The sequence below is a fragment of the Oryctolagus cuniculus genome, chromosome 3 (assembly GCF_051225735.1).
Source record: "Oryctolagus cuniculus isolate XC-2025 breed Fujian yellow rabbit chromosome 3, ASM5122573v1, whole genome shotgun sequence".
Classification (NCBI taxonomy): Eukaryota; Metazoa; Chordata; class Mammalia; order Lagomorpha; family Leporidae; genus Oryctolagus; species Oryctolagus cuniculus.
Window position 1 is genome coordinate 105144749 of NC_142869.1, and position 26953 is coordinate 105171701.

Below are 26953 nucleotides of genomic sequence, written 5' to 3' on the forward strand. Positions count from 1 at the left end.
ATTGATCACTTGGACTAGTGAGATGGCATTGGTACATGCCACCTTGAAACTTATAAGTTTTTTCTTACTGGTAAAATATACCAACTTGGAGAAACGACTCAAATGTTAAAGAAAATAGCTCTGATTTATTTACTGGCTAAATCTTTCAAAAGAGATTTATTACCCTCCTGAAATTATTCTCCCTTATTTCAGGAAAGCTGAAAGTCATCTATATGAAGTATTAACTTCACATTATATCAGACTATTTCCTGATATCATAGGTGAAGAACTACCAACTGTGTAGTTGTGGAATAGAAATATTTATACTGTTTTAATTCTGCCCCATTCACTAGCACAGACTGTTTCCTGATGTTACTGTCATGGGCAAGTGATGCAGGAAGAGAAACATTGCTGATCTGTGAAATTGGACAATATATTACATCTGTCTTGGTATTTAGACTACAGTAAGTACCAAGTTTAATTGGGTTTATGAAATGACATCTTGTTCAGGGCAAGGATCAGTGTGGAAAAGAAGCTATAATGGATGTTCAATTAAATGCCTAAGTTAAAGCTAAATTACTACACACACGTCACTAATTTCAGAACTACAACTCTGTAATAAATCACAAATTGACCTCTTTGAGATAAATATAGGAAATACCTGGTGTGACATTTTATGGTGTTAATTTTAAAAGCTTAATCTGATTTCTTTCCAATTGTATGTCCACAAAACTTCACTAGGAACTGTGTTTCTCAATATTTCTTGACATTTTTTTCTTAATATGAGTTTATGGATGTCTGCAAATATAATATTATGGGAAATGCAAGAGCTTGTCTAATGTTAGTATCTGAATCTTAGGGCTTGGCTATCATAGCACACATTTTATTATTTTTTAAAATATTTATTTATTTATTTGTTTGAAAGGCAGAGCGACAGTGAGAGAAAGAAGGAGAGACAGAGAGATCTTCTATCTTCTGGTTCACCCCTCAAATGGCCACACTGCCCAGAGATGTGCTAGTCCAAAGCCAGGAGCTAGGAACTTCTTCCAGGTCTCCCATATGGGTGCAGGGGCCCAACTACCTGAGCCGTCTTCCACAGCTTTCTCAGGCACAGCAGATTGGAAGTGGAGGCAGCCAGGATTTAATCCTGTGCCCACATGGGATGCTGGCACAGCAGGCAGCAGTTTTACCCACCAAGCCACAGAGCCAGCCCCTACCCCGGTAGCACATCTGAAGACACAAAAGTCACTTTCTCTGATTACCTGGAAACTGTAGATATGCAAATAAAGACCTCATGGCAGTGGAAGTGCCCTACCAGGTCCAATTTTCATAAAGAAATTTAAACAGCCATCTTCATTTGTAGAGCAGACTGTGTACTCCTGGAATCTATGACTAATGAGCCACTTCTCAGAGAATTGCCTTTCCTAAATAAACAAGGTCTTTTGCACTGACCCAGGAATCTGAGTTGTGGCTCAAAGACTAATTGCGCCAATTCTAAAAAGGGCACATCTACAACAATATGAAAGAATATTCTCTCCATCTCCAAAGTCAGATGCTCATTCAGATGAAATCCAGTTTATTTATCTGGCATATGTTTACTGTTTTCACTTTGCACTGTAAAGGAACAGAAAGACTCGACCTTTTAAGAAGTAAAATAGAAAAATCAGTTCTTTTTACTCTCTCGTCAATATATATAAAAACTCCTTTATGAATGAATTCCAGAACTGAATTTCCCTCTTGGTAATTTGATTTGAAAGAAAATTAGAGCAAATCATTATAAGCAGAATGCTTTCAATTAAGACATAATTAATTAAATGTGCTATTCCAGAATACATTTGGATGTACAATTAGATGGCTGTTTATACTGAATATCTAATTTTACACCTAAATTGCCAGCCCCTCTCCTGTTCTTGAGCTATGTACTCACAAGTGGCAACAAGGCTGGCCTTACCTCAGGTGGACAAGTGTTCCCTGCAGCGATTCTGTGAACAGGTCAGAGTTTCTGTCTATATACATGTCAAAGGCAACAGGTTTGAAGGGACTTCTAATTTTAACCAGAATTTTGTTTGATGTTAAATAAGTGATATTAAATCATCTTTTGTATTTTTGCAATTAGTAACTCTTTCATATTTTCTTCATATCTGAAGAAAAGCCAATAACCAAAATGTTAAATGTCTAGGAAAGTTATAGGATTTTGAATACTTTACTCAGGAATTATTTAATATTTAATTTCTAATTTTCTTTAAGTTATAGATACAAATGTCTGATACTCATATTTTGCTATTGGTGTTTGTGGGTTAAATATATTCTCAAAGTAACCACAACAGTTTAATTTTATTGTCTCAGAGGTAGAAGAGTTGATTTAGCAAGTTTGTAGCTATGTGTTCATGTTGTTCTAAAATATGAAGGAATTCATTTATATGAGTAAGACAATTCACAGCTTTAGAGATTGGCTGCAGTCAATATTTCCCTTCTATGTGCAAGGTTGTTTCAGGTTTTCTAAATACTTGAAAAATTTGTAAAGTGATTTCAAGGATTCTAAAAAGTGTGTGGTTGTTCTTAAAAGTGAGAAGCTTTTGTTGACTGCCTGCCATGTGCCAGAAGATGCACCCGGTATTCTCATGTGTTGTGTCTACAGCTGTCAGTCCTCAGCCAGTAACCTCTCAACTGCAATGCTGAGGCCAGAAATCCGCGAGGCAGCACACTGTTGTGTGAGTGCTGTTGCACAGGGCATGATGGGAAAGCCCCTTGCCTGAGTTACCGCCCAGTCTGAACTACACCTGTTAGCATTTTAGCCCATTGAGTCAGCCCAATGTGCATCAGAGGACAGAGCAGTCACCTTTTGATTCCTGAAATTTTACCATTAGTGAGTATGCTGCCTAGTTTTCTTCAAGAATTGTGGATACTCTGTGTCAAAGGTAAAACAGGAGGCTAAAGCATATGGGGAAAAACAGATTCAATAAAGAGATTGTCAGTGCTAAAATCCATTTCCTATTGCTAAAAACAGTGGTACACACTGGGTAAGTTATAAAGAATTGCTTTTATTTTGCTCCATGATTCTGGTTCAAAGAGAAGGGAGCATCACATTGCCAGAGGTAGTAAGAGACTTTGCTGCCCCACTCAAGATAACCCATTTACCTTTTAACCTGTTCATGAGCACAGAGCCCTAATCACTTCTCCAAGTCCTACGTGGTCCTACCTCATAATACTTCATAATGTGGATGAAATTTCAATGGGGATTTTGAAGTAGATAAACCACAGCAACACTCCAGATGACTTAGGGATGGCTCGGTTTTCCTTTTCTAGTACAATTCTCTGATCCAGTGTGCTATGACTTTTCAAAGTTAACAGAAGCAAGAGAACTACTGGGAAAATTAGATAATGAGAGCTCATTGTTAGCAATCTTTAACTAGGGAGCCCCAAAACATGATTCTCAACTTTGACTATTCCTTAGAAACACCTGGGGAATTTTTTTTAAAAAAATTGATGCCTGGGCTCCAGATTATGCTGATTTAATAAAATTTTTATTTACTTATTTTCATTTTGCTTAAAAGGCAGAGCATCGGAAACAGAAAGAAACTGACAGCAAGATTTTCCACCTGCTGGTTTACTCCCCGAACGCCTACCAAGGGAGCATAAAACTCAATCTGGATCTCCAATACGGGTGATGGTGGCTCGAAAACTTAAGCCATCATCTGCTGCTTTTCAGGGTGTGCGTTAGTAGGAAGCTGGATTAGAAGCAGAAGAACCAAGACTCGAATACAAGCAGTCTGATTTAGGATGCAGGCATCCCAAGCAGCAACTCAGCTGCTCTGCCAAATGCCCATCCCTATTCTGACACATTAATCACGGTTAACAGCCACTGCTCCAAAGAGTTCAATACAATCAAATGAATGTTTGCCAAGTGCCCACAAGATTTAGGAAGACCCAACACAGAGCAAAAGTGTGGGAAGCACAGTAGCTTCCTGCTTCACCATTCAATTCCAACTCCACGGATTTTCTTACTTCCAGCACCCACCTTTCCCTCAAGCAACCTGTGCAGAGAGCTCTTAGGTAAGCAACTGTTCATTGGCCATGTGAGGGCTGTGGTAAACACTAGAAAGTTTGAGACAGCATAGAATCCTATTTTTAGTACAGAGGTACAGAGAAAAGCAGGTAGAGAAGTGATCCAAGGTCCTAGAAATTGGGCAGCTTTGCAGTGATACATTTGATACTCTGTAAAGATACACAGAAATAAATAAGACTAAAGGACAGAATATTACAAGAGTTTTCTCAGTACCATATGTAATGTTACAGAAAGCAGCCGGGGCTGGCGCTGCGGCTCACTAGGCTAATCCTCCGCCTGCGGCACCGGCACCCTGGGTTCTAGTCCCGGTTGGGGTGCCAGATTCTGTCCCACTTGCTCCTCTTCCAGTCCAGCTCTCTGCTGTGGCCCGGGAGGGCAGCAGAAGATGACCCAAGTGCTTGGGCCCTGCACCCGCATGGGAGACCAGGAGGAAGCACCTGGCTTCTGGCTTTGGATCGGCGTGGCACCAGTCGTAGCGGCCATTTGGGGAGTGAACCAATGGAAGGAAGACTTTTCTGTCTCTCTCTCTCTCACTGTCTAACTCTGTCTGTCAAAAAAATAAATAAATAAAAGCAAGCAGCCAGGTCACTGAAGTAGATAGAATCACACAACCAAGGTGAGACAAGACAGGAAAAACAAGCATGAGATAAGGAATATGTAAACTGTGTTTATTTTTGACGAATCAGTTCCCTCTAACTGCCCATGAGCCTGAAATCTCAACTTCATCTTTGTGTCTTTACAGGTCTCTTCCTGGAATTGTTGGATGCACTTAATTCTCGTGACATCTTGGGAAGAAGGGGTGTCGGGTTCCACCTACAAGGTAAAGGCTGAAATCCTACCTAGGACACTGCACTGGGCAAATGCCTGTCAAATTTGAATACATGGTTAGCAACCCTGACATCCCTGTTTTAATACACACTGCTGGGCCTCACCCCACTTTCTGCTTCATCAGGTCTGAGCTGGGGCTTAATAATTTGCAGGTCTAGCAAACTGCCAGGTGATACTGATATTGCCGGCTACAGACCACACTTGGAATCATTACCTCAAGGTGTGGACAATGAAATTAGATAGCAGCAATCCATCCTTAATGAGACTGCTAGAGGTGTTGCACTAGCGACTCTTTCACAATTATAATGATAAGAATCCTGTGAGTAAAATATTTTAAAAGAAAAATGTAGTACAGTCCAGAATGTCTGAGAAGAATACATAATTCAGCAGTCTCAAGGAGGAAGAGACAAGAGAGGATGAACAATAATGGAAAGACCATGGGCCTCAGGGACAGGGGTAGCACCTGGATCTGAGATGATCAAGGAGCACTTGAATATTTGAGCCTAAAAGCAAAGCTCAAAGTTTGAAAGCCTAGCAAGTAGAGGGCAATGGTGTTTATGCTAATTAAGCACCGAAAACTACATTTTCCTATTGGGCTGAAATGTGTGCAAGAGATGTGTGCATTGGCTCCCTTGTTTCTAATCATAAATCTTTAATAGATCCAGACAGGGTCTGATGGTGTCAAGGGGATGATGAGTGGGGATTCCATCTAAGTCTTTGTGGTTAATCAGTTTTAGCTGGTTAGGACCAGTTAGGATAGACCATAACATTTAAATTTGCTGTTTCCTAAACAAGTGCTACTGCAAATGAAAAATCTCCTTTTGATAAAAAAGAAAACCCAGAAGAGGCAATGAGAGTTATGTCTCAAAAGCAATGCTGGAACAGGAATTGACAAAGGATTGAGCAGAGCCCCCTGGCCTGGGAGATTTGTGATATAAGTATTCTGAAATTAGAGATAGTGAGACCCTTGGGGGAATTGTTGATCACATCAGACTGACTTTGGTGAAAGAAAATATTGTGTGTCTAAAAGGATAAATAAAGATATTTCTTCTGTGCAGAATTTAAAACCTGTGACTTCACTTGAAGACTTTGGTGTAGGTGATGACTTCTTGAATAAAACCCCAAAGCACAAGCAACAACAGCGAAACTAGACAAATGGGATTATGCCAAACTCAGAAACTGCACATCAAAGGAAATAAGAGTGAAAAAATATCTGACACAATGGGAAAAATATTTGCAGGCTACTTATCCAACAAAGCATCAAAATTCAGAATGTATCAACAACTCAAAAAAACTCAACAACAAAAAAATAGTACAGTTAAGAAATGGGCAAAAGACCTGAATGACAGTTCTCGAAAGAAGAAATACAAATGGCAAGCATTTATATGAAAAAAATGCTTAATATCACTAGCCATCAAGGAAATGCAAATCAAAGCCCAGAGATATCAGTCACCCCTGTCAGAATGGCTATTTCCCAAAAGACAGAGAGCAACAAATGCTAGCAAGGATGTGGAGAAATGAGAATTTTTATACACTCTTGGTGGGCATGTTAATTAGTTTACCCACTGTGGAAAGCAGTATGGAAATGTCTTTGAAAACTAGAAATAGTCTTGTTGTATGGTCAGCAATCTCACTACTGGGTATAAACCCAAAAGGCATGAACATATTGTATCAAAAAGATACCTGCACCATCATATTTATAGCAGCGCTGTTCACAGTAGCCAAAATGTGAATCATTCAATATATCAATTATCAGATGAATAAGGAAAATACACACACACACACAGGAATATTATTCAGCTGTAAAGAAGGGTGAAATTCTATAAATTGCATCAAAATGATTGCAGCTGGGGACATCATGTTGAAGAAAATAAGATACACAGAAAAACAAATATCACATGTTCTCACTTACATGTGGTAGCTAAATTTTTTTAAATCAATGAAAAAGAAGAAAATACCTGCGTGTATCAGTTTTGCTAGGAATAGTGTTTTGTCAAACTTTAAATTTTTTTTGTCAAATAAATTGTGAAGAATCATATTATAATTTGAATTATTTTGTGACTTTTAAGACAGTGAAGTGGAACCTCTTTTCATTTGATTATTGTTTATAAGTCTTGCCTATTTTCCTATTTTCCTGCTGAACTCTGGTCTTTTTACTTTGATGAACTCTATTTAGTGAAACCAATGAGACTTCAACTGTAATGTAAATTAAAAACATGTAATCTCAAAACAAACAAAACAAAAACCTCTTCAGGTCTGTAGTTCTGCCCCGGTGTATTTCATTAAACAAGTTCCCCAACTGTTGAGCGTGCGCAGCGTCAGAGATGACACAGCCAATCAGAATCATTCCTAGCAGGGCAATCACTTGATGTTTCGCAGGTGCTGGGAGTCAGTTCTGAAGCTGCGTCATTTTCTTCAGGTCTGATCCTCCAGGCAGCAAGGAGTCCCGTCACCTCCCTGGTGCTCCGGCCTTCTGGGATACCTTTGTCCTCTTGTGCGAGATGCTGTTATTCTTGTGACCTTGCACTCACAATAACCGTCCTCACATGAGTTACACTTTACCAAATGTTTCCAGGATTCTGGGCCTTTGGTTTTCTTCATATTCTTGGTTTATTTTTCAATTATATCTATCGCTTTTGAAAGTATACATTTGAAGATATTACATAGATTAATCCTTCTTTCATTTTTCTGATAAGATTTTGTTTCCTAGTCTGAATTTTGTCCTTTATAATTGTTTCCTATGTTTCTTGCTGGTACACAGTAACCCACTTGCTTGTGTACATTCCTCTTGTACCCAGTTGTTCTTATTCTTGGTTTGGATTTGGTTTTGGATTATGTTGGTTTTTTTTTTTTATGTAATAATGTTACCCATGTATATGTATATTGAGTTTTGTTGCTTGCTTAGAAGTTTAGGCTTATATGTAAATTGCCAGTTGTCTAATTTCCCTGCCTACACCTGCAGTAAAATGTTGACTAGAGAAGGTGAGATGAGGTAGCCTCACCTGTCTACTCAGGAAAGAAATTTTTTAATGTTCTGTGTTAATTATGCTGTATTTTATAGGCTCATTGTGGACCATCTAAATTATAATAAGGAAATTGATTTTTTTACTAGTCTGTTAACAGCTTGTTTTTATGGCTAGATGCTGAATTTTATTAAATGTTTTTTAACACTTAATCCAAAAATCAAAATAAAAGATGTGACTATAGGCTGGCAGGTATAATCACACACACACACAAAATGATGGTTGTATCCCAAGTGGGTGGTAGATTTCAATGTAGTTAGAAAGGATAAATATTCGGGGACCAGTGTTGTGGCATTGGGGTTAAGCTGCTGCCTGAAACACCAGCATTCCATATGGGTACCAGTTCATCTCCTGGCTGGTCCACTTCAGATCCAGCTCCCTGCAAATGTCCTGGGAAAGCAGCAGAAAATGGCCCAGGTGCTTGGGTGTGTGCTGACCACCTGGGGGACCCAGATGAAGCTCTAGCCTCCTGACTTTGGCCTTGGCCCAGCCCTGGCTGTTGCAGCCTCTTGGGGTGTAACCCAGGGATGGAAGATGTGCCTCTCCTTTTCTATCTGTAACTCTGCCTTTCAAATAAATAAATCCCAAAAAAATAAGTACATGGAACTATGTTCAAGAAATTTTTGAGACACATGATGTGACTTTTTACTCTTACATGTACACCTGAAAGTGCACACACACAGTTATCCAGGAATTTTTCCACCTATATTCTTTTTTTTTTTTTTTGACAGGCAGAGTTAGAGTCAGAGTTATAGACAGTGAGAGAGAGACAGAGAGAAAGGTCTTCCTTCCGTTGGTTCACTCCCCAAATGGCCGCTATGGCTGGCACCACGCTGATCCAAAACCAAGAGCCAGGTGCTTCCTCCCAGTCTCCCATGCGGGTGCAGGGACCCAAGCTCTTGGGCCATCCTCCACTGCCCTCCCGGGCCACAGCAGAGAGCTGGACTGGAAGAGGAGCAACCGGGACTAGTATCCAGAGCCCCAACCAGGACTAGAACTCAGGGTGCCGGCACTGCAGGCGGAGGATTAGCCAAGTGAGCCATGGCACCGGCCTCCACCTATATTCTATATGACTATATAGAGGAACTCCATGGTTGAAATTTCCAGGTCTTCAGATTCAGCTAACCACAGGTTGAAAATATTTTTAAAAACTGTGTGTGTACTAAACATGCATAGAATTTTTCTTGTTTTCATTCACTGAACAGTAGGTATATTCACAAAGCGTCTACATTTTGTTAGTATTGTAAACAATGTAGGGCCAGCATTGTGATGCAGAGGGTTTAGCTGCAGCTTACACAGCTAGTATTGGGTATCTGCTGGTTTGAGTCCAGGTTGCTCCACTTTCAATCCTGCTAATGTGCTTGGAAAAGCAGTGGAAAATGGTCCAAATACTTGGGTCCCTGCCATCCACATGAGCGACCCTGATGGAGTTCCTGGCTCCTGGCTGTGGTCTGGTCCAGCCTCCAGGGTTAATGACATTTGGGGAGTGAACAAACTGATGGAGGATCTCTCTGATCTGCGTCACTCTGCCTTTCAGATAAGTCTTTAATAATGTGGAGGTGAGGAAAGTATAGAGGAGGAGGTTTATAGGTTGTACGTATATACTATACCATTTAATATAAAGATTGGACAACTTTTGAACAACTATCCCCAGGGCATCCTGGAACTTAGCTCCAACAGGTATCAGATGACTATATATATTTTTCCAAATTTATTCAATATTATATCCAGACTGTATGATTTTTACCTGATTCCAAATTTTACAAACTATCTCAAAGGACCATCAAAAATTCAAAGAAAGGGTAAAGGTAAGGGATCCTTTGGAGAGACAGCATTTTTTAAACTTAGAAAAATTCTGCTGCATTTGATAAAGGAAACGATCTTTAGTAAGGTAATTCTGAGCCTCCATATTTAAGCCATTATGAAATGTTTACAGGTGTGCAAATACAGGAAAAAATGGGACCCAAAGATTCCATAGGCATCCAATATATATGAACTGTGTAATCAAGGCCAGTAGCATTTCCCACAGGCAGTTCTGCTAGGTTAGCCTACATACCAAAGCCAATTTACCAAGGAAATTTTTTTAACTTAACAGAATTAATTTCTAGAGAAATTAAACAGTTTAAGATAACCAAATACTTTTCTATAAACTGAAAAATACAATCTGTTTTCATGAATTGCAAAAAAATAAGACAGAGTAGCCACTTTTTCTTCTAGTCATGATGAAAATAGTTCTATTACCTGTTAGACTCACAGAGGCCTCCTTGCTGATCCCTCCCTTGGGTTTTGAGAAAGGTTTCCGTGAGAAACACTGCATGAGGATGTGAGTGATTATTCTACATTATAAAGAGATTTATTTGAAAGTCAGTGTTACACAGAGAGGGAAAGACAGATCTTACATCTACTGGTTCACTCCCCAGATGGCTGCAATCAATGATCGGCGCTGGGCCAAGCGAAAGCCACAGCTTCTTCCAGGTCTCCCTGATGGGTGGCAGGGGCCCAAACACTTGGGCTGTCTTCCACTGCTTTTTCCAGGCCTTTTGCAGGGAGCCGTATCAGAAGTAAAACAGCTGGGATGTGAACTGGTACAAATGTGGGAGCTGCTCTACCCACCACACCACAAAGGCCAGCCCAATATGTTGACTTTCTAGAAGGTGTCATGGTACAGACAGGGATGGTCAAGACCTCCCTGCCCACACAGCACAATAAAATCCCTTCTCTGCTGTTGTGGGCAATCATCTCAATTCTCCTTCATCCTTCATAGGCTCACTTGATTAACCTGTCAGTAGTGTCCTGTTCCATTCAACTGTTTAGAAACTCTTACCATTTTGATCTCTTTAAATGGAGGCTTTGGGCACACAGATGCAAATGATAAAAAAGAAAGGAAGTCAACATATTTATACATACATACATTTATTGCACATTAAAAATGGTAAAATGGTAAACATTTTAAGTTACTCTGGGAAACAGTAAATAATGGTGGTCCACTTGTATTTTCTTCCAGAAATCTCTCCAGTTTGAGAGTACTGTGTAATTATTTTCTTATTGAAATACATTATCGATCATCTATTACTTCGCATATATACTAAAGTATCTTTTCTACCACACTGATTGTTTGTCCTGTGTTATATACATACAATATTGAATTAATATTTTCTTTTTAAAGATTTACTTATTTGAAAGGCAGAGTTATACAGAGAGAGAGGAGAAGAGACAGAGGCCTGCTGGCTCAGTTCCTATATAGCTGCAATAGCTGGGGCTGGGGCTGGCCAAAGCCAGGAGCTAGGAGTTTGTTTTGGTTCTCCTACACGAAGGCAGGGGCCCAAGCACTCGGGACATCTTCCGCTGCTTTCCCATGTGCATTAGCAGGGAGCTGGATCTGAAGTGAAGCAGCCTGGACATGACCTGGTGCCCATAAAGGATGCAGACAATACACGCAGAGACTTTAAACCCTGCTCTGCCAGAGTGCTGGTCCCTTAAAATTTTATAGTACCTGAGAAGTCATCATTTTTTTTTCTTGTCTAATCTTTGGTAGTGATAACTGTATTTAATATAGCCCTTAAAATTGTTTTCTCTAACTAGAAAAGGCAACTGAGTTTTTTATTGAACTTTAGTAAATGTATACATTAATTGAGGTGAATAATAAATGTCATAAAACCGATTTCTCCACAGAGATTGTGCATTTTCTCATCTTTGTTTAGATTTTGTTATATCTTTCAAGGTAATCTCATAATTTTCTTCATACAGAACAGTGACTCTTGAACTCTAAAATACCTGGGAAATATTTACACACTTTAAAAAACACTGATGTCTGGGGTTCACACCCAGAAATTATTTTTTGTCCTAGGTACAATCTGAGAATCAGGACTTTTCAAACTCCAATATATTTGTATTATACAGTCCAGCTTGAAAATGATACAGATCCTGTGCCATTCATGATAAATGTATTCTTAAGTATTTTACAGTTTTTTTCTAAGATCATTTTCCAATAATACGTGCTTAGTCACCTTTCAGATCTCTTCTTCATTTGATCTACCTATGTTTCACATTTTTTTTAAGATTTTATTTATTTGAAAGTCAGAGTTACACACAGAGAGGAGACGCAGAGAGAGAGGTCTTTCATCTGATGGTTCACTCCCCCATTGTCCGCAATGGCTGGAGCTGCACTGATCCGAAGCCAGGAGCTTCTTCAGGGTCTACCACATAGGTACAGGAGCCCAAGGATTTGGGCCATCTTCTGCTGCTTTCCTAGGCCATAGCAGAGAGCTGGATCAGAAGAGGAGCAGCCAGGACTAGAACCCGTGCCCATATGGGATGCTGGCACTGCAGGCCAGGGTGTTAACCCGCTGTGCCACAGTGCCGGCCCCTCACATTTCTTGATTGGCAATTGGTGCTTTCTTAGAAATTCATTAATTCTGTGTTTTCAACTTTCTTTTTGCAGAATTCTACAGCCATTTGTGTATGTGTATGTCTCTGTGTTTTGCTCCAGGTCTCCCACAAGGGTAGCAGGGGCCCAAGTACTAGAACTATTTTCTACTGCCTTCCAACGTACATTAGCAAGAAACTGGATCCCAGAGGTAGAATAGATAGGACTCAAACTGGCACATCGATATGGAATGTGTTGCTAGCAGTGGCTTAACCTGCTGTGCGACAACCTTGGCCCCAAATGGTATATATTGTGAATGTTCCTCTCTCCTGCTGCTGGTCCTAATTTTCATTGTCATTTCACTGGAATTCATTTCTGTGTTGACTGATGTACAAGAGCACAACACAAAGAGGTTTTGTTTCTTTAGGCTGCTTTGTCAGGCCTGCCAAGGTACCTGGAGGAAACCCCTTGGATTTTTAGATTTCAAGCACTCTCTGATGCAAATGCATGAAAATCCTCCACTTACACATTCAGCTCCTTCACTTTTGAGAGCTCAGGAAATCTTGTGCCTAGTAGAAGACCCATGTTGATAGGATACTTTGTTAGTTCTCACCTCTGGTCTGTGGCATGATTTTCTTGTGCTCTGCTGCTTCGTCTACCCACAGAGGGGAAATCTTGCCTCTGTACTCTCTGTTGAAGCCTGAATGAAGCCATGAGTGACTTCTGCCCTGTTTACTAGTCCCCAAAGCTACTTGGCTCAGCTGAGCCACACGCTTTCAAGCTGGAATGATGAGGACACTAGTCATATTTTGGATATTATGCCCTCTCCAGTGGTAAGGGAAGAATCCCTGTGGATCATCCTCCACAGCATTTCATTGAATGTCACAACTTGTTTATCATAAGCGAATATTTAGTCTCATCCTTCCCTGATCTATTGTGTCCAAACTCATTCCACAAAGATATTCTCCCCAAATTTATAGGTATCTCTAGTAGGCTTCTCAGACATTTCATCCTCAACTGAGTAGGTGATCTAGTATTTAAGGAAAGAAATAAAACAGATTCAGATATGCAAGAGGTATTTAAGGAAAGAAAGAAAACAGATTTAGATATGCAAGAGATATATTTAAGAAATATGCTTAGTGTGCATTACACTGCATAAATTTAACACTTCAAAAATTTGTTATTATTGATGACAAATCAGTGTCCATGTCAGGGAAAATATTTTATATTTCCACATATTGAAGAGACATGATGAGGTTAATTGGGTAGCTCACTTAAATGCATGTAGTACTGCCTTTGCTTTTTGGGTAGCTTATGACTGATATTAGATGGGTGAAACAATTATATGTAAACTATGTTTTGGGACTTGCAAGATTTCTCATCTGGTGTTGGATTTCTTGTTTCTTTAAAGTTTATTTGCTAGAGATGTGGCGGGGGGAGAGACAGATTTCCTAGCTGCTGGATCACTCCCCAGATGTTCACAGCACCTGTGGCAGGACAGTACTAAAGCCAGGAGCCAGAAATTTAATCCAGGCCTTAGACACGTCAGGGGCCCCGCCAGTGGAGCCATTACCTGCTGCCTAAGTATGCATTAACAGGAAGCTACAAATCGAACTAGGCACTCACTCTGATATGGGGTGCTGGCTTCCTAACTAGAGGCTTAACCACTATACCAAATCCATACCCTGGTATTAGATTTCTTGATGGAATTTGAACACCCTTGAGCCCAAGTACCAATAAGAGCCAGAATTAAAAATGAAGTAGGAGTCAGGCTGTAAAGTATTAATTCTTTTATCTAATATTTCTGCCCTGGCATACAGACAAGTAGAATTTTACCTCTTACACAACTCAAGAAATCAAAATGAACAGCCACCTAGTTTGTGAGACTTGGATTCATGTGTCTGAAAAACACTGGATCACATTTTTAGTGGAGAGGGTAACTGGATCTCAAATAAGAAATGGCTTCTCCCAGGTCTTTAAAATCTAGTGTCTTTGCCTCTGTTCTGTCTAGACTCACATACAGCATGCCCTTCTACTTCCCCACATTACAAACCACTTGGAGGCAAAACCCAGAATTTTGAAGCTTCTTTGCCATTGTTTTGGGGAGTCCCATTTGTGCTGTCTCTACGGATTACCCTCCTTCATTTGCACATCCCATGTTAACCTTGGTTTCTAGAAACATTTCTAATTGAGGTAAAATAGGGACCTAGGGAGTCTTGAAACTTTTGTTGATGTAATTAATACTTCATACCACCAGAGGGAGGCTCAGGTTTATTTTCTATGTGTTAGACTGAAAAGGAAAATAAATTTGGCTTATTGCTGCCCCAACCATAACAGACTGTAGAATTGCCACCATTGTTAAGCTAGTTCACAACTATTTCTTAAAATCTTTCCACTGAAACAACACTGATTGCTGTACACGGAGATGATATCGGACTTCATGCATGAAGCTCATTGCTAACTACATGCCTACTTAAATATTCTAAAATGTTTATACTTTCTGGGTAAAGTCATCATACAAAAAGATGTGATTTCTCTTAAAGATTAAACTATTTGGGATTTAAAATCAAAACTGCTTTAATTGTCAAATGGTAAAAAAAAATGATTTTTCATAAACTTCTAACAGGATTCTTCATCAATGTATAAATAAAATGTGGCTTATACTTGTATAAACAATGGAAAATTATTAAATACAAAAGGATAGTATTCTATCATTTGCAGCAAGATAGCTCAGACTGAAAAACATTACGTTAAGTGAAACAAATCGGACACAAAAAGACATAGTGCCTATTCTTACATGCGGCAGCTAAGAAAGAAGTAAATTGGAGTATAAAATAGTGAATACTAAAGGTTGAAAGGATAGGAAGAGGGGTATAAAGGGAAATTGAACAATGGACACCAAAATACAGTTAGAAAGATGGAATAAGTTCCAGTGATTCACAGCCAGTGAGGTGACTAAAGTGCATGGTAATCAATTACATAGTTCCGGAAGAGCTGGAAGAGAGAAATCCAGTGTTCCAAACAAAGTAATAAAGAAATGGTTGGGCTGGCGCTGTGGTGTAGGATTTAAAGCCACCACTACATCCTACATGGGCACTGGTTTGAGTCTCAGCTGTTCCACTTCCAATCCACTTCCTAGTAATGAGCCTGAGAAAGTAGCAGCAGAAGATGGCCTTAGTGCTTGTGCCCCTGCACCCGTGTGTGAGAGACTGGGAAGAAGTTCCTGGCCTCTGGCCTTGGATGGGCCAAGCTCTGGGTGTTGTGGCCATTTGGATAGTGAACCAATAGCTGGAGGCTCTGTCTCTCCATGTCTCTCTCTGTAACTCTGCCTTTCAAATGAACAAGTCTTTAAAAATCGAAAAAGAAATGTAACTGAAAGTATACATTTTATACATTCATTGAATTATTACATAAATATGTTTAATTTCTAGTATTAAATTACTAGTAAGTATTTAATAGCAATCGTTAAATGTATTTTTGCTTAAGATCTTGTAAATGTTTTATTGAAAATACAGTATACATATAAATGAGTTTTTTGCCTTCTGATCACACTCATAGCAAACACCTAAATTAAGAATAAAATGTTACTAATACCCAAGAGTTCTCACTTTTTCTTCCAATTTCTTTTAATGTAGGAAATAGTATATTGCCATTTACATTATATGATTCAATGAACAGTATAACTAGCAAATGACATACATAAATTTTTTTCACTCTGTTACTTCCACAAATAAGAGAAAACATGACATATAATATTTGTCACTGGGTCTGGCTTATTTCACTTAGCATAATCTCTACCCATTTTGTTTCAAAAGATAATTTCTTCTTTTTCTTGCTGAGTAATATTCCATTGTTTATACCACATTTTATTCAGTCATCAGTTGATGGACATTTAGACTGATTACATATCTTTGCTATTGTGAATTGAGCTGTCATAAATGTAGGCGTATACATATTTCTTCTGTATGTTGCTTTCATATCTTTTGAATATAGTCCCAGGAATGGGACAACTGGATCAATATGGTAGGTCTATTTTTAGGTTTCTGAGAAACCACCATTCTGTTTTCCATAATGGTTGTACTAACTAGTATTCCCACCAACAGTGTATTAGGGTGCCTTTTTCTTTACATCTTTCAAAGCATTTGTTAATTTTGCATCTCAAAGTGTCAATTTGACTTCTATAGATTTCCTTTTAGGTATTCTATTAGTTACCACAGATCAAGGAGAACATATGGTATTTGTCTTTTTGGGTCTGGCTTATTTCACTAAGTATGATGGTTTCCAGTTGCATTCATTTTGTTAAAGACAGGACTTCATAATTTTTATGGCTGAATAGTATTCTGTGATGTATATATACCATAGTTTCTTTATCCAGCCATCAAGTGATGGACATCTGGGGTGGTTTCATATCTTATCTATTATGAATTGAGGAATTGAGCTGCAATAAACATGGGAGTACAAATTACTTTGTATATGCTGATTTCATTTTGTCAGGTGAATTCCCAGGAGTGTGATGGCTAGATCATAGGATCTTTTTTCAGCTTTCAAAGGAATCTCCATATTCTACAATGACAGTACCAGTTTTCATTCCCACCAACAGTGGATTAGGGTACTTTTTACCCCACATCCTCACTCCATAAGCTTTTTTAAAAAATTAACATTTTTAAAGATTTACTTTATTTGAATGACAGAGTTAGAGGTAGAGACAGAGATCCATATGCTAGTTGACTCCCCAAGTGGCTGCAATGTCTGGTGTTTAGCCGATTCAAATCCAGGAGCCAAGAGCTTATTCTGGGTCTCCCATGTGGGTGCAGGGACACAAGGACTTCAGCCATCCTCTGCTGCTTTACAAGGCACATTACCAGGGAGCTGGATTGGAAGTGAAGCAGCCAGGACTCGAACCAGCATGCATATGGGATGCCAGTGCTGTAGGCTGGGGCTTCAACCCTCTGTGCCACTGCAATGGTCCTGTTCCATAGGTTTTGATATGTTGTGTTTTCATTTTCTTTGGATTTTTCTGTGACCCCTCCCTTTTTTGATTTTTTTTTTAATTTCCTTTTTGATTTTTCTATGACCCACTGTTTTTTGGGAGCATGTTGTTCAGTATCCATATGTCTATATATTTTCTAGGTTTTTTTTTCTTAATTTACAGTTTTATTTCATTTTTAGAAGAGATTTGAGACATGTTTTGTGACCTAGCATGTAATACATCCTACGGAATGTTCCATGCACTAATGAAAAGAGTGTGAATGTGTATTCTGTGGCTCTGGGGTGAAATGTTCTATAGATATCTATTAAGTCCTCTTGGTCCATGGTATGGATTAGATAAGTTTCTTTGATTTTTTTTTTTTAATCCGACTGTTGTCTCCTGTTATAACTAATCCCATTCTTGAGGGACCTGGTCACCTCCCAAAGACCTACCATCTAACACTATCACTTTCCAGGTTGGTAATCAATATGAATTTGAGAGTGGGGACACACATCCGGTCCACAGCAACAGTGAACACTTTGTCTTTCCATGCAGATACCCTGAATACCTTTAACTCACTCTCTCTCTCTCTGAACTTCTGTCAGCTGCTTTGTGCTTTGCTTCTGAGGGCCTGCACCTGGGACTCTCCCTGAGCTCTCTTCAGAGAGCTGGGTATTACAGGGAATTTAAGCTCTTAGGCAATGATTGGTCTAAGGTTCTGAAAGTCCAGCTCCCTGTCCTTAAGGTAGATGGGACTGAAGCTGCGCATGTTCTAAAATCACAATCTTGCCTAGCTTCATTCTCTTTTCCTCCTCCACTTTTCTCTTTATCTTTGCTGTTTCTCTCTGAGATGCCTTTCTTAAAAAAATTCAACATGAGTACTCTTACGATGAGCAGCTTGAGGATATAAGATAATATATACATAAAGAGCTTCACAATAAAATAACTGCTTCTGTGGGTTTATATTGCATAGCCCTTTATGGTGTAGACTTTGTGCAGATTTCATCTTAAACTAACAACTGTCTCATATGCTCAGAAATATTTGGGTAAGGTGGTAGGGGAATGACTGATATGACGCTGGGAACATCAATAGATATGACTGCATTTCTACCCACATGCTATGGGCCTGAAAGGAATGAGTGCAATCAGCCCTCAATATCTGTATCCATATGCAAGAGTTCTGATACTGTGTATTTAATCAGCCTTGCATTGAACTTATTCACAAAAATCCATCTGTAATAAACACATACAGGATTTTTCTTATTGTTCATTAATATACAGTCTAGCTTTTACATTTGATTAGTTGTATATGATCTGGTGAACATTTTAAGTTTATGAGAATATGTACATATGTGACATGAAAATACTGTGTCATCTTATAATCAGAACTTGAAACTCCACACATGCATAGGGATGTGTGTGGATCCTCAAAACCAGGACCCATGGATATCATGGGACAACAGTACTGCATGCTGAGTAGGTAATAAGGGACCAGCCCAACAAAGAAGAAAGTTGGAAATCTGCTTTATATATAAACTGAGTGTGGTGCCAGAGCTCTGTTTTATGTATAAATTTGGAATGCAATGCCAGAAAGTATCTCTATCACAGGTTTTCTCCCAGAGCCTCAGATGTCATAGGAATTTATTAATTGAGGGTACAGATTTTTCTGGGAGAACTGGGGCAAGGGAGCTTAGATGAATCTGGAAAAATCCAGAGAAGGGAGGAAGAGTTCTGCAATCAGGAAAAAATTAGCTGTTACAAATGATTAACTTATGATAGAAGAAATGAAGAGGAATTTGCTTTTGATTATCTGCAACTTTCCTTATACTTGAAATTTTCTACAATAATGTGCTAATATCCAAAAGAATGAATTATTTTTATTCATAATTTTATGCATGTAATTAAAAATGCCAAATTTCAATTTTTAGGAAATACTGGTAATTTTGAACACTTATAGCAGGACATATGGAATTATCAAGTACAATATAAAATGTCTTATATGACACTGAAAAATATCATGAGATAATATTAACAAAGGATTCAAAAACCTTATTGTGAGGCATCTTAGAAAAGTTTGGAAAATGGCATACAAGTCCTTGTAGTAATTTCTGATGATTCTTTTTATTTCTGTGGTGTCTGTTGTTACATTTCCTTTTTCATCTCTGATTTTATTGATTTGGGTCTTTTCTTTTTTTAGTTAGTTGGGCCAATGGGGTGTCAATTTTGTTTATCTTTTCAAAAAACCAGCTCCTCGTTTGGCTGATTTTTTGTAATGTTTTTCTTGATTCAATCCTGTTGATTTCTTCTCTGATTTTAATTATTTCTCTTCTCCTAGTAGATTTGGGTCTGGTTTGCTGCAGATTTTCTAGATCCTTGAGGTGAATTGAAAGCTCATCTATTTGGTGCCTTTCCAATTTCTTGATGTAGGCACCTATTGATATAAACTTTCCTCTTGACACTGCTTTTGCTGCGTCCCATAAGTTTTGGTATGTTGTGCTGTTATCCTCATTTACTTCCAGAAAGTTTTTGATTTCTCTTTTAATTTCTTCTATGACCCATTGTTCATTCAGGAGCATGTTGTTCAATCTGCATGTGTTTGCGTATGCTCTAGGGATTCCTGAGTTGCTAATTTCCAACTTCATTCCTTTATGGTCTGAGAAGCTGCATGGTATGATTCCAATTCTTTTGAATTTGCTGAGACTTGCTTTATGGCCTAGTATGTGGTCAATCCTAGAGAAGGTTCCATGTACTGCTGAGAAGAATGTAAAATCTAGCTGTAGGATTGAAAGTTCTGTAGATATCTGTTAGATCCATTTGGGCTATAGTGTCGTTTAAATCTACTGTATCCTTGTTGATCTTCTGTCCTGTTGATCTGTCTATTTCTGAGAGTGGAGTATTGAAGTCCCCCAATACTATTGTATTGGGGTCTAAGTCTCCCTTTAAGTCCCTTAACAAATCTTTTAGATAAACTGGTGCCCTGTAGTTAGGTGCATATGCATTGATAATTGTTATATCTTCTTGTTGTATTGATCCCTTAATCATTATATAGTGTCCCTCTTTGTCTCTCTTAACAGTTTTTGTGGTAAAGTTTATGTTGTCCGATATTAAGATGGCTACGCCTGCTCTTTTTTCATTTCTGTTGGCATGGTATATCTTTTTCCAGCCTTTCACTTTCAGTCTGTATGGATCTTTGTTGGAAAGATGTGTTTCTTGTAAGCAGCAAATAGATGGGTTTTGTTCCTTAACCCAATCAGCCAATCTGTGTCTTTTAACTGGACAGTTCAGGCCATTCACTTTCAATGTGACTAATGATAAGTGGTAACTTTGCCCTGCCATTTGCCAAAGATAAGTTCTAATATATGCTTTGAATTCCCTGTGATCTTTTGCTGTGAGCTTTCCTTCCTTTACCTTCTTTCATACTGATGACCGTATTTCTGTGTTTCTGTGTGTAACACATCTTTAAGCATCTTTTGCAGGGCTGGACGAGTGGCAACAAATTCTTTCACTTTCTGTTTGCTATGAAAAGTCTTTATTTCACCTTCATTCACAAATGATAGCTTTGCAGGATATAATATTCTGGGCTGGCAGTTGTTCTCTCTTAGTACCTGGGCTATATCTCGCCATTCCCTCCTAGCTTGTAGAGTTTCTGATGAGAAGTCAGCTGTGAGTCTGATTGGAGATCCTTTGAGAGTAATCTGAAGTTTCTCTCTTGCACATTTTAGGATCTTTTCTTTATGTTTCACTGTGGAGAGTTTAATTACAACGTGTCGTGGTGAGGATCTCTTTTGGTCGTGTTTATTAGGGATTCTGTGAGCTTCCTGTACTAGGATTTCTCTATCCTTCTCCAAACCTGGGAAATTTTCTGCTAACATCTCACTAAAAAGGCCTTCTAATCCTTTCTCCCTCTCCATGCCTTCAGGAACTCCTAGAACCCGAATGTTGGGTTTTTTAATAGTATGCTGAAGATTCCCGACAATATGTTTTAGATTCCTAATTTCCTCTTCTTTTCTTTGGTCTGACTGTATCCTTTCCTGTTCTCTGTCTTCTAAGTCCGATATTCTCTCTTCTGCTTCACCCATTCTGTTTGTAAGGCTCGCTATTGTGTTTTTCATTTGATCTATTGATTTCTTCACTTCAGTCACTATCACAGTTTCCTGTTGTACGAGTTGTTTCGTTTCATTTTGATTCCTCCTTAATATTTCATTTTCACGAGAGAGATTTTCTATCTTGTCCATTAAGGATTTCTGTAGTTCAAGAATTTGTTTTGGAGAACTTCTAAATGTTCTTATCAATTTTTTGAGATCTGCTTCTTGCATTTCTTCTATATCATCATCCTCATAATCTTGAATTGGGGTGTCTTTTTCATTTGAGGGTTTCATGGTGACTTCCTTGTTTTTATTACCTTGGTTTTTGCGTTTGTTATTTGGCATATTGGAGATATTTGGTTTCTTCACTGTGGTGCTTTAGGAAAAAAGCATGCCTGGATTTTGCAATTTTCTTACACCAAATTTAACTTGAGCTAGCTTTGTGTAATTTCTCGATAAGGCACAGTTTGAAATATCATGAGGAAAAAGGTACCAGCCTGAAAATGGCCTCTGTGAAACTAGCATGAATTCTTAACTGAGGAAGGAATAACAAATTGATAGTGAAGCTTAAGCAGAAAAATACTGACATCATTGGTGTTTTACAAAAAGCTTATGCAGATAGTGCCCCTAAATAGTGATTTACAAGCAGATAATCATTTAAAGAAGTAGTGAAGGGGTTGGCGCTCTGTTGCAGTGAGTTAAAGCCGCCACCTGCAATGCCAGCATCCCATATGGGCGCCGGTTCTAGTCCCGGCTGCTCCTCTTCTGATCCAGCTCTGCTATGGCCTGGAAAAGCAGTGGAACATGGCCCAAGTCCTTGGGCCTCTGCATCTGTGTGGGAGACCCAGAAGAAGATCCTGGTTCCTGGTTTCGGATCGGCACAGCTGCAATCATTACAGCCATTTGGGGAGTGAACCAGTGGATGGGAGACCTCTCTCTCTCTCTCTCTTTGCAAATCTGCCTTTCAAATAAATAAATATTTTTTTAAAAAAGTAGTGAAATTTTGAAGATGAAACCCATGGTGAAAGACTATCCACATCCATTTGAGAGCAGAAATTAATCTTGCTAATGCCTTCCTGGAAGAGGAATTCATTCATAGCAGAACCACAGCCAACACCATAGATTTTAATTGATTCATATTGGTTTATATAATTCTGACTAAATAATGCAAGTGGGGAAAATTTTTTGCATGATCAGTGCCAAAACTCTTGTGCCCAGATCAGCTGCAGATAGGGTAGGATTAGGGAAACTTTAAACAAGTGGGATCAAGATCTTGAAGCATTTCAAAGAACTGCAATAGGAAATGAAACATGATTTTCCCAGTAGGATCCTAAAAATAAAACACAATCAAAGCAATGGCTACCAGGAAGTGGAAGTGGTCCAATAAAAACAAAAGCAGACCAACTTATCAAGATCAAAGGTAACAGTTGGTTGGAGTGCTCAAGATGCTTTGCTTGTTGGCTTTCTAGAAGCCAAAGATCACAGAATCTGCTTGATGCAGCGTTCTGAAGGTTAGCCAGAGATTTAGCAGAGGAAAAGCCTGGAAAAGCTTCACCAGAGAAACTTTCTCCCCCAGGGCAATTTTGTTAGAGTTTTGATGGGAAATCAAAATGTGGCTGCTACCAATTTCCTTTGGCTTCCTAACCTTAGAAAACCTTTAAAAAGACACCCATTTTTCTTCTGCTAACTTTTAAAAGACTGCATGGAGATGGTTAAAATCCCAGGACCCTCACTTGTTTTGGAATGCACTAAATGGCTGGTGTCATTGCCTACAAATGTCTTAAAATTGATGGAGTTTATGTTAAATAAATAAATTTTATTTTAATTCCATTTTCCCACAAACTGAAGTTTCCTGGTATTATTTGGTATCATTTATATTGACACACAAAAAAGATGCAAAGTGATTTATACTGTTACAAATATCATGAGTTAATTTTCACTCATTGATGGTCTAGACATTTTTCTTAAGTATTCTGAATTTTTACAATTGACTAAAATAAATCTTGAGGCAATTTGGAGGTGTGTGCTTAGATACTCCTAGGTCTAAAATGCTAACATCCTGAAGGCGTACTTCATTTCTGATCCAGCAATAATTAATTCTACCTAAAACCTCTGAGCTGACTTGTACTTTGAAACAGCTCACATCGTTCAGTGCTCGACTTTCCCATTTTCTTGTACGCATTCATCTTCCTTTGAATGCCTGCCACGTCTTTGTCTCGGGATAGCTCAAGTTTATTTCCAGTAGTTTTCCTCACATTCACATGAAAAAAACGCACATCTGCTGATGCTGTGTGTGTTCTCCTACCTCGCTGAGAGTAGGTTAGCATTTTCTTGATGATTTATGGAAAGTAAATATAGCTTCTCAGGGCTATTCACCCCATGTAAATTTCTAATGATCCCAAATGCAAGGGTACGGGTGACAATGATGACTTGGTAGAAAGCCAGCTGCTCTTTTCATTTGAGCAATAGTTTGATATTATTCAACTTGCTAAGTGAGCCTATTTGTTTCAACATCTGTTGACTTTGTCTACCCCTCAAAGGGTGAAAAGCAAAATGATAAAAATAAAAGTTCCCCTCTGTATTCTGTGCCTGGAAACCTTTCGGCAGCACTCTTTGCTAGGTGGTAGACACCTTACCCATTGTTAGAATCAGGTTATTTGATGCTGGAAAAAATCTAATAGATCTTGATTGCTACACACCTGCTGTGTGGATCAGTTTTAGAATCATTAACCACTTTGTATCAAATACCAAAATTGAGGCTCAAATACAGTTAGTTTACCAATGACGACAAATCTCACTGAGTGAGAATTTGAGTATCTTTCTTTTCTCACACAGATGGAACTGGAAGAGCTCAAGCTTACAGAATTTATGGTCTAATTAATGACATAAGTAACCAAATAAGTCTATTGTTGGGCTCCTATGCTTACATATTTACTTTCAGTTACAACATTCAAGCATTCAGGCGACTGTTGCCTCAAGCCAGAGGACAGGGCTCCTTCTGCAGGCTCAGTGGACTCGGGGAACCTGCTAGTTCAAGTTCCTCGAGGGCATCGGCTCCAAGGCTCTGATCACACATCTCAGAGTTCCCTTTCTGTCCTTACCAAGGTCCTCAGTAGGTCCTGGGCCTGGTCTTCAATACGCCGTCCTCTGAGTGTAGGAGAAGAGTCTGTCCAAAAGCCATCAAGGAGTTTTCTGACTTTCTTACCAAGCCAGAAGTTGACAAACTAGATCCTGTGCTTTTCTCTGCTTAACTCACTAAGGAACCTGTACTCGGTCTTTGTAGTTACCTGTTCCATTCAAAACCCAGAGAGAACTGCACAATCCGGCATGCCCATCCTTTCAGAATGCCGCCTGCATTCGTTCCCTAGGCCTTCCGTGGAGCTCACTTGGGTAGCTTAAAACACCAGAACGACTTTGACTCACAAGTCTGGAATCTAGGAGTCCAATATTGAAGTATCGTCAGGTTTGGGTCAGAGGAAGGTGAGGAAGAATGTATTCTGTGCCTTCCCCTAGCTTTTGCCAGCCTCAGGTGTTGCTTAGCTTAGAGATGTTGTCTTCTGTGTATCTTCAAACCACATTTCCCCTATGTATATATCTCTGGGCCTAAATCTCCCTTTCTCATAAGAAAAATAATCATGTTGGATCGGGGCCACCTTAATGAACTCGTTTGTGCTTGGTCATCTGCAAAGACCCCATTTCCAAGGAACATCATCACAGATTCTGGTAGTTAGGTCTGCGACATCTTTTGGAAGTGACTTCAGTGGGTAACATCATCCTATTCACTACAGGTAGAATGGTTGGTGCATGCAAAGCTCTGCTTCTGCAAGGCCCAGGTATGTCGGACTCACAGGGCTCTGCCACCGTCTATTATAGGACCCATTTGGCTGAGGACCCACCCCTTCACTTCTGATACTAAATGTCTCAGGCGGGCTATGCGGAAGCAGACCCACTTATTAAGGGCTGAGAGATGCCAACTAAGGGAGGAGGGCTCATGGATTTTTCTTTTTTCTTTTCTTTTTCCCTAGAAAATTTTTATTTCAGGAACACAAACCTCATGCATTTCATAAATACAACTTTAGGAAAATAGTGATTCTCCCCATCCTATCCACCTTCCCACCCACACTCCCACCCTTATTCCTCTTCCCTCTCCTATCCCCATTCCCATTTTTCAGTAAGATCTCTTTTCAATGAACTTTGAACACACATGATGAACTCTATATAAAGAAAAGAGTTGAGGGGCCGGTGCCGTGGCACACTAGGTTAATCCCATATGGGTGCCAGTTCTAGTCCCGGTTGCTCCTCTTCCAGTCCAGCTCTCTGCTGTGGCCCGGGAGGGCAGTGGAGGATGGCCCAACTGGTTGGGCCCTGCACCCGCATGGGAGACCAGGAGGAAGCACCTGGCTCCTGGCTTCGGATCCGTGTAGCTCCAGCTGTAACGGCCATTTTGGGGGGTGAACTAATGGAAATAAAACCTTTCTCTCTGTCTCTCTTTCACTGACTGTAACTCTGTCAAATAAAATATTTTTTTTAAAAAGTTGACCAAATAGTATGAAAAAAAAAAAAAAAACTTGGTCAACAGTTGAGATAAGCGCTGTTCAAAGTTATTGTATCTCACAGTGTTAATTTCATTTCTGTATATTACCTTTTAGGGCTCTATCAGTTACCACAGATCAGGGAGAACCTATGGTATTTGTCACTTTGGGACTGGCTTATTTCACTTCTTTCCAGTTGCATCCGTTTTGGTGTAAAAGACAGGACTTCATTTTTTGTTATTTCTTTTATTGCTGTGTAGTATTTCAAGGTGTACATATCCCATAATTTCTTTTCCTGTCTTCAGTTAACAAACATTTGGGTTGATTCCATGTCTTAGCTATTGTGAATTGAGCTGCAATAAACATGGGGGAATGGATAACTCTTTCATATGCTGATTTCATTTCTCTTGGGTAAATTTCCAGGAGTGGGATGGCTGGGTCATATAGTAGATCTACATTCAGAGTTCAGACAGTAGCTCCATACTGTCTTCCACAGTGGCTGTACCAGTTTATATTCTCATCAACAATGCATTAGGGTACTTTTTCCCTATATCCTTGCCATTATTTGTTTGTTGATTTGTATATGAAAGCCATTCTAACGGGGGGGGGGGGGAGGGTAGGGTGAAACCTCTTTGTGGTTTTGATTTGCATTTCCCTCACAGCTAGCGATCCTGAACATTTTATCATGTGTCTGTTGGCCATTAGTGTTTCTTATTGCCTGCTTCTCTGGTGTCTTTTCCAAGAACTCTTTGCCTATGCAATGTCTTCAGGACTTCCCCAGTGTTCTCTAATAATGTGATGATATTGGATTGTAGATTTAGGTCATTGATCCTTTTTGAGTGGATTTTTGTGTAAGGGGTAAGGTAGATGTCTTCATATTTTTGCATGTGGAAATCCCGTTTTCCCAGCACCATTTGTTGAAGAGACTGCCCTTGCTCCAGGGATTGATTTTAGCTCCTTTTTCAAAAATAAATTGGTTGTAGATGCATGGGTTGATTTGTGGAGTTTGTATTCTGTATCATTGGTTTATGCATCTGTTTTTGAGGGCACATGTTTTGACACGTCGCCAGCCTTGCCTCACTCTTTGGGAGCTGTAGACCATAAA

The 26953-nt window shown here is 39.2% G+C and overlaps 1 protein-coding gene and 1 long non-coding RNA gene across 4 annotated transcripts in view; one reads left to right on the top strand and one right to left on the bottom strand.

The window, feature by feature from the left end:
- The window catches only part of LOC149127449 (uncharacterized), a 124043-nt gene extending 112258 nt beyond the window's left edge, over positions 1-11785 (top strand). The window contains exons 5-8 of one of the 3 annotated variants that reach the window (XR_016231577.1): positions 333-443; positions 3534-4032; positions 4788-4865; positions 7253-11785. This is a non-coding gene — a long non-coding RNA (uncharacterized LOC149127449). The other 2 variants (XR_016231576.1, XR_016231578.1) reach the window with 2 other exon arrangements.
- HNMT (histamine N-methyltransferase) overlaps positions 1-26953 on the bottom strand; it is a 321400-nt gene that overhangs the window by 130381 nt on the left and 164066 nt on the right. The gene's annotated exons all lie outside the window — the stretch shown is intronic.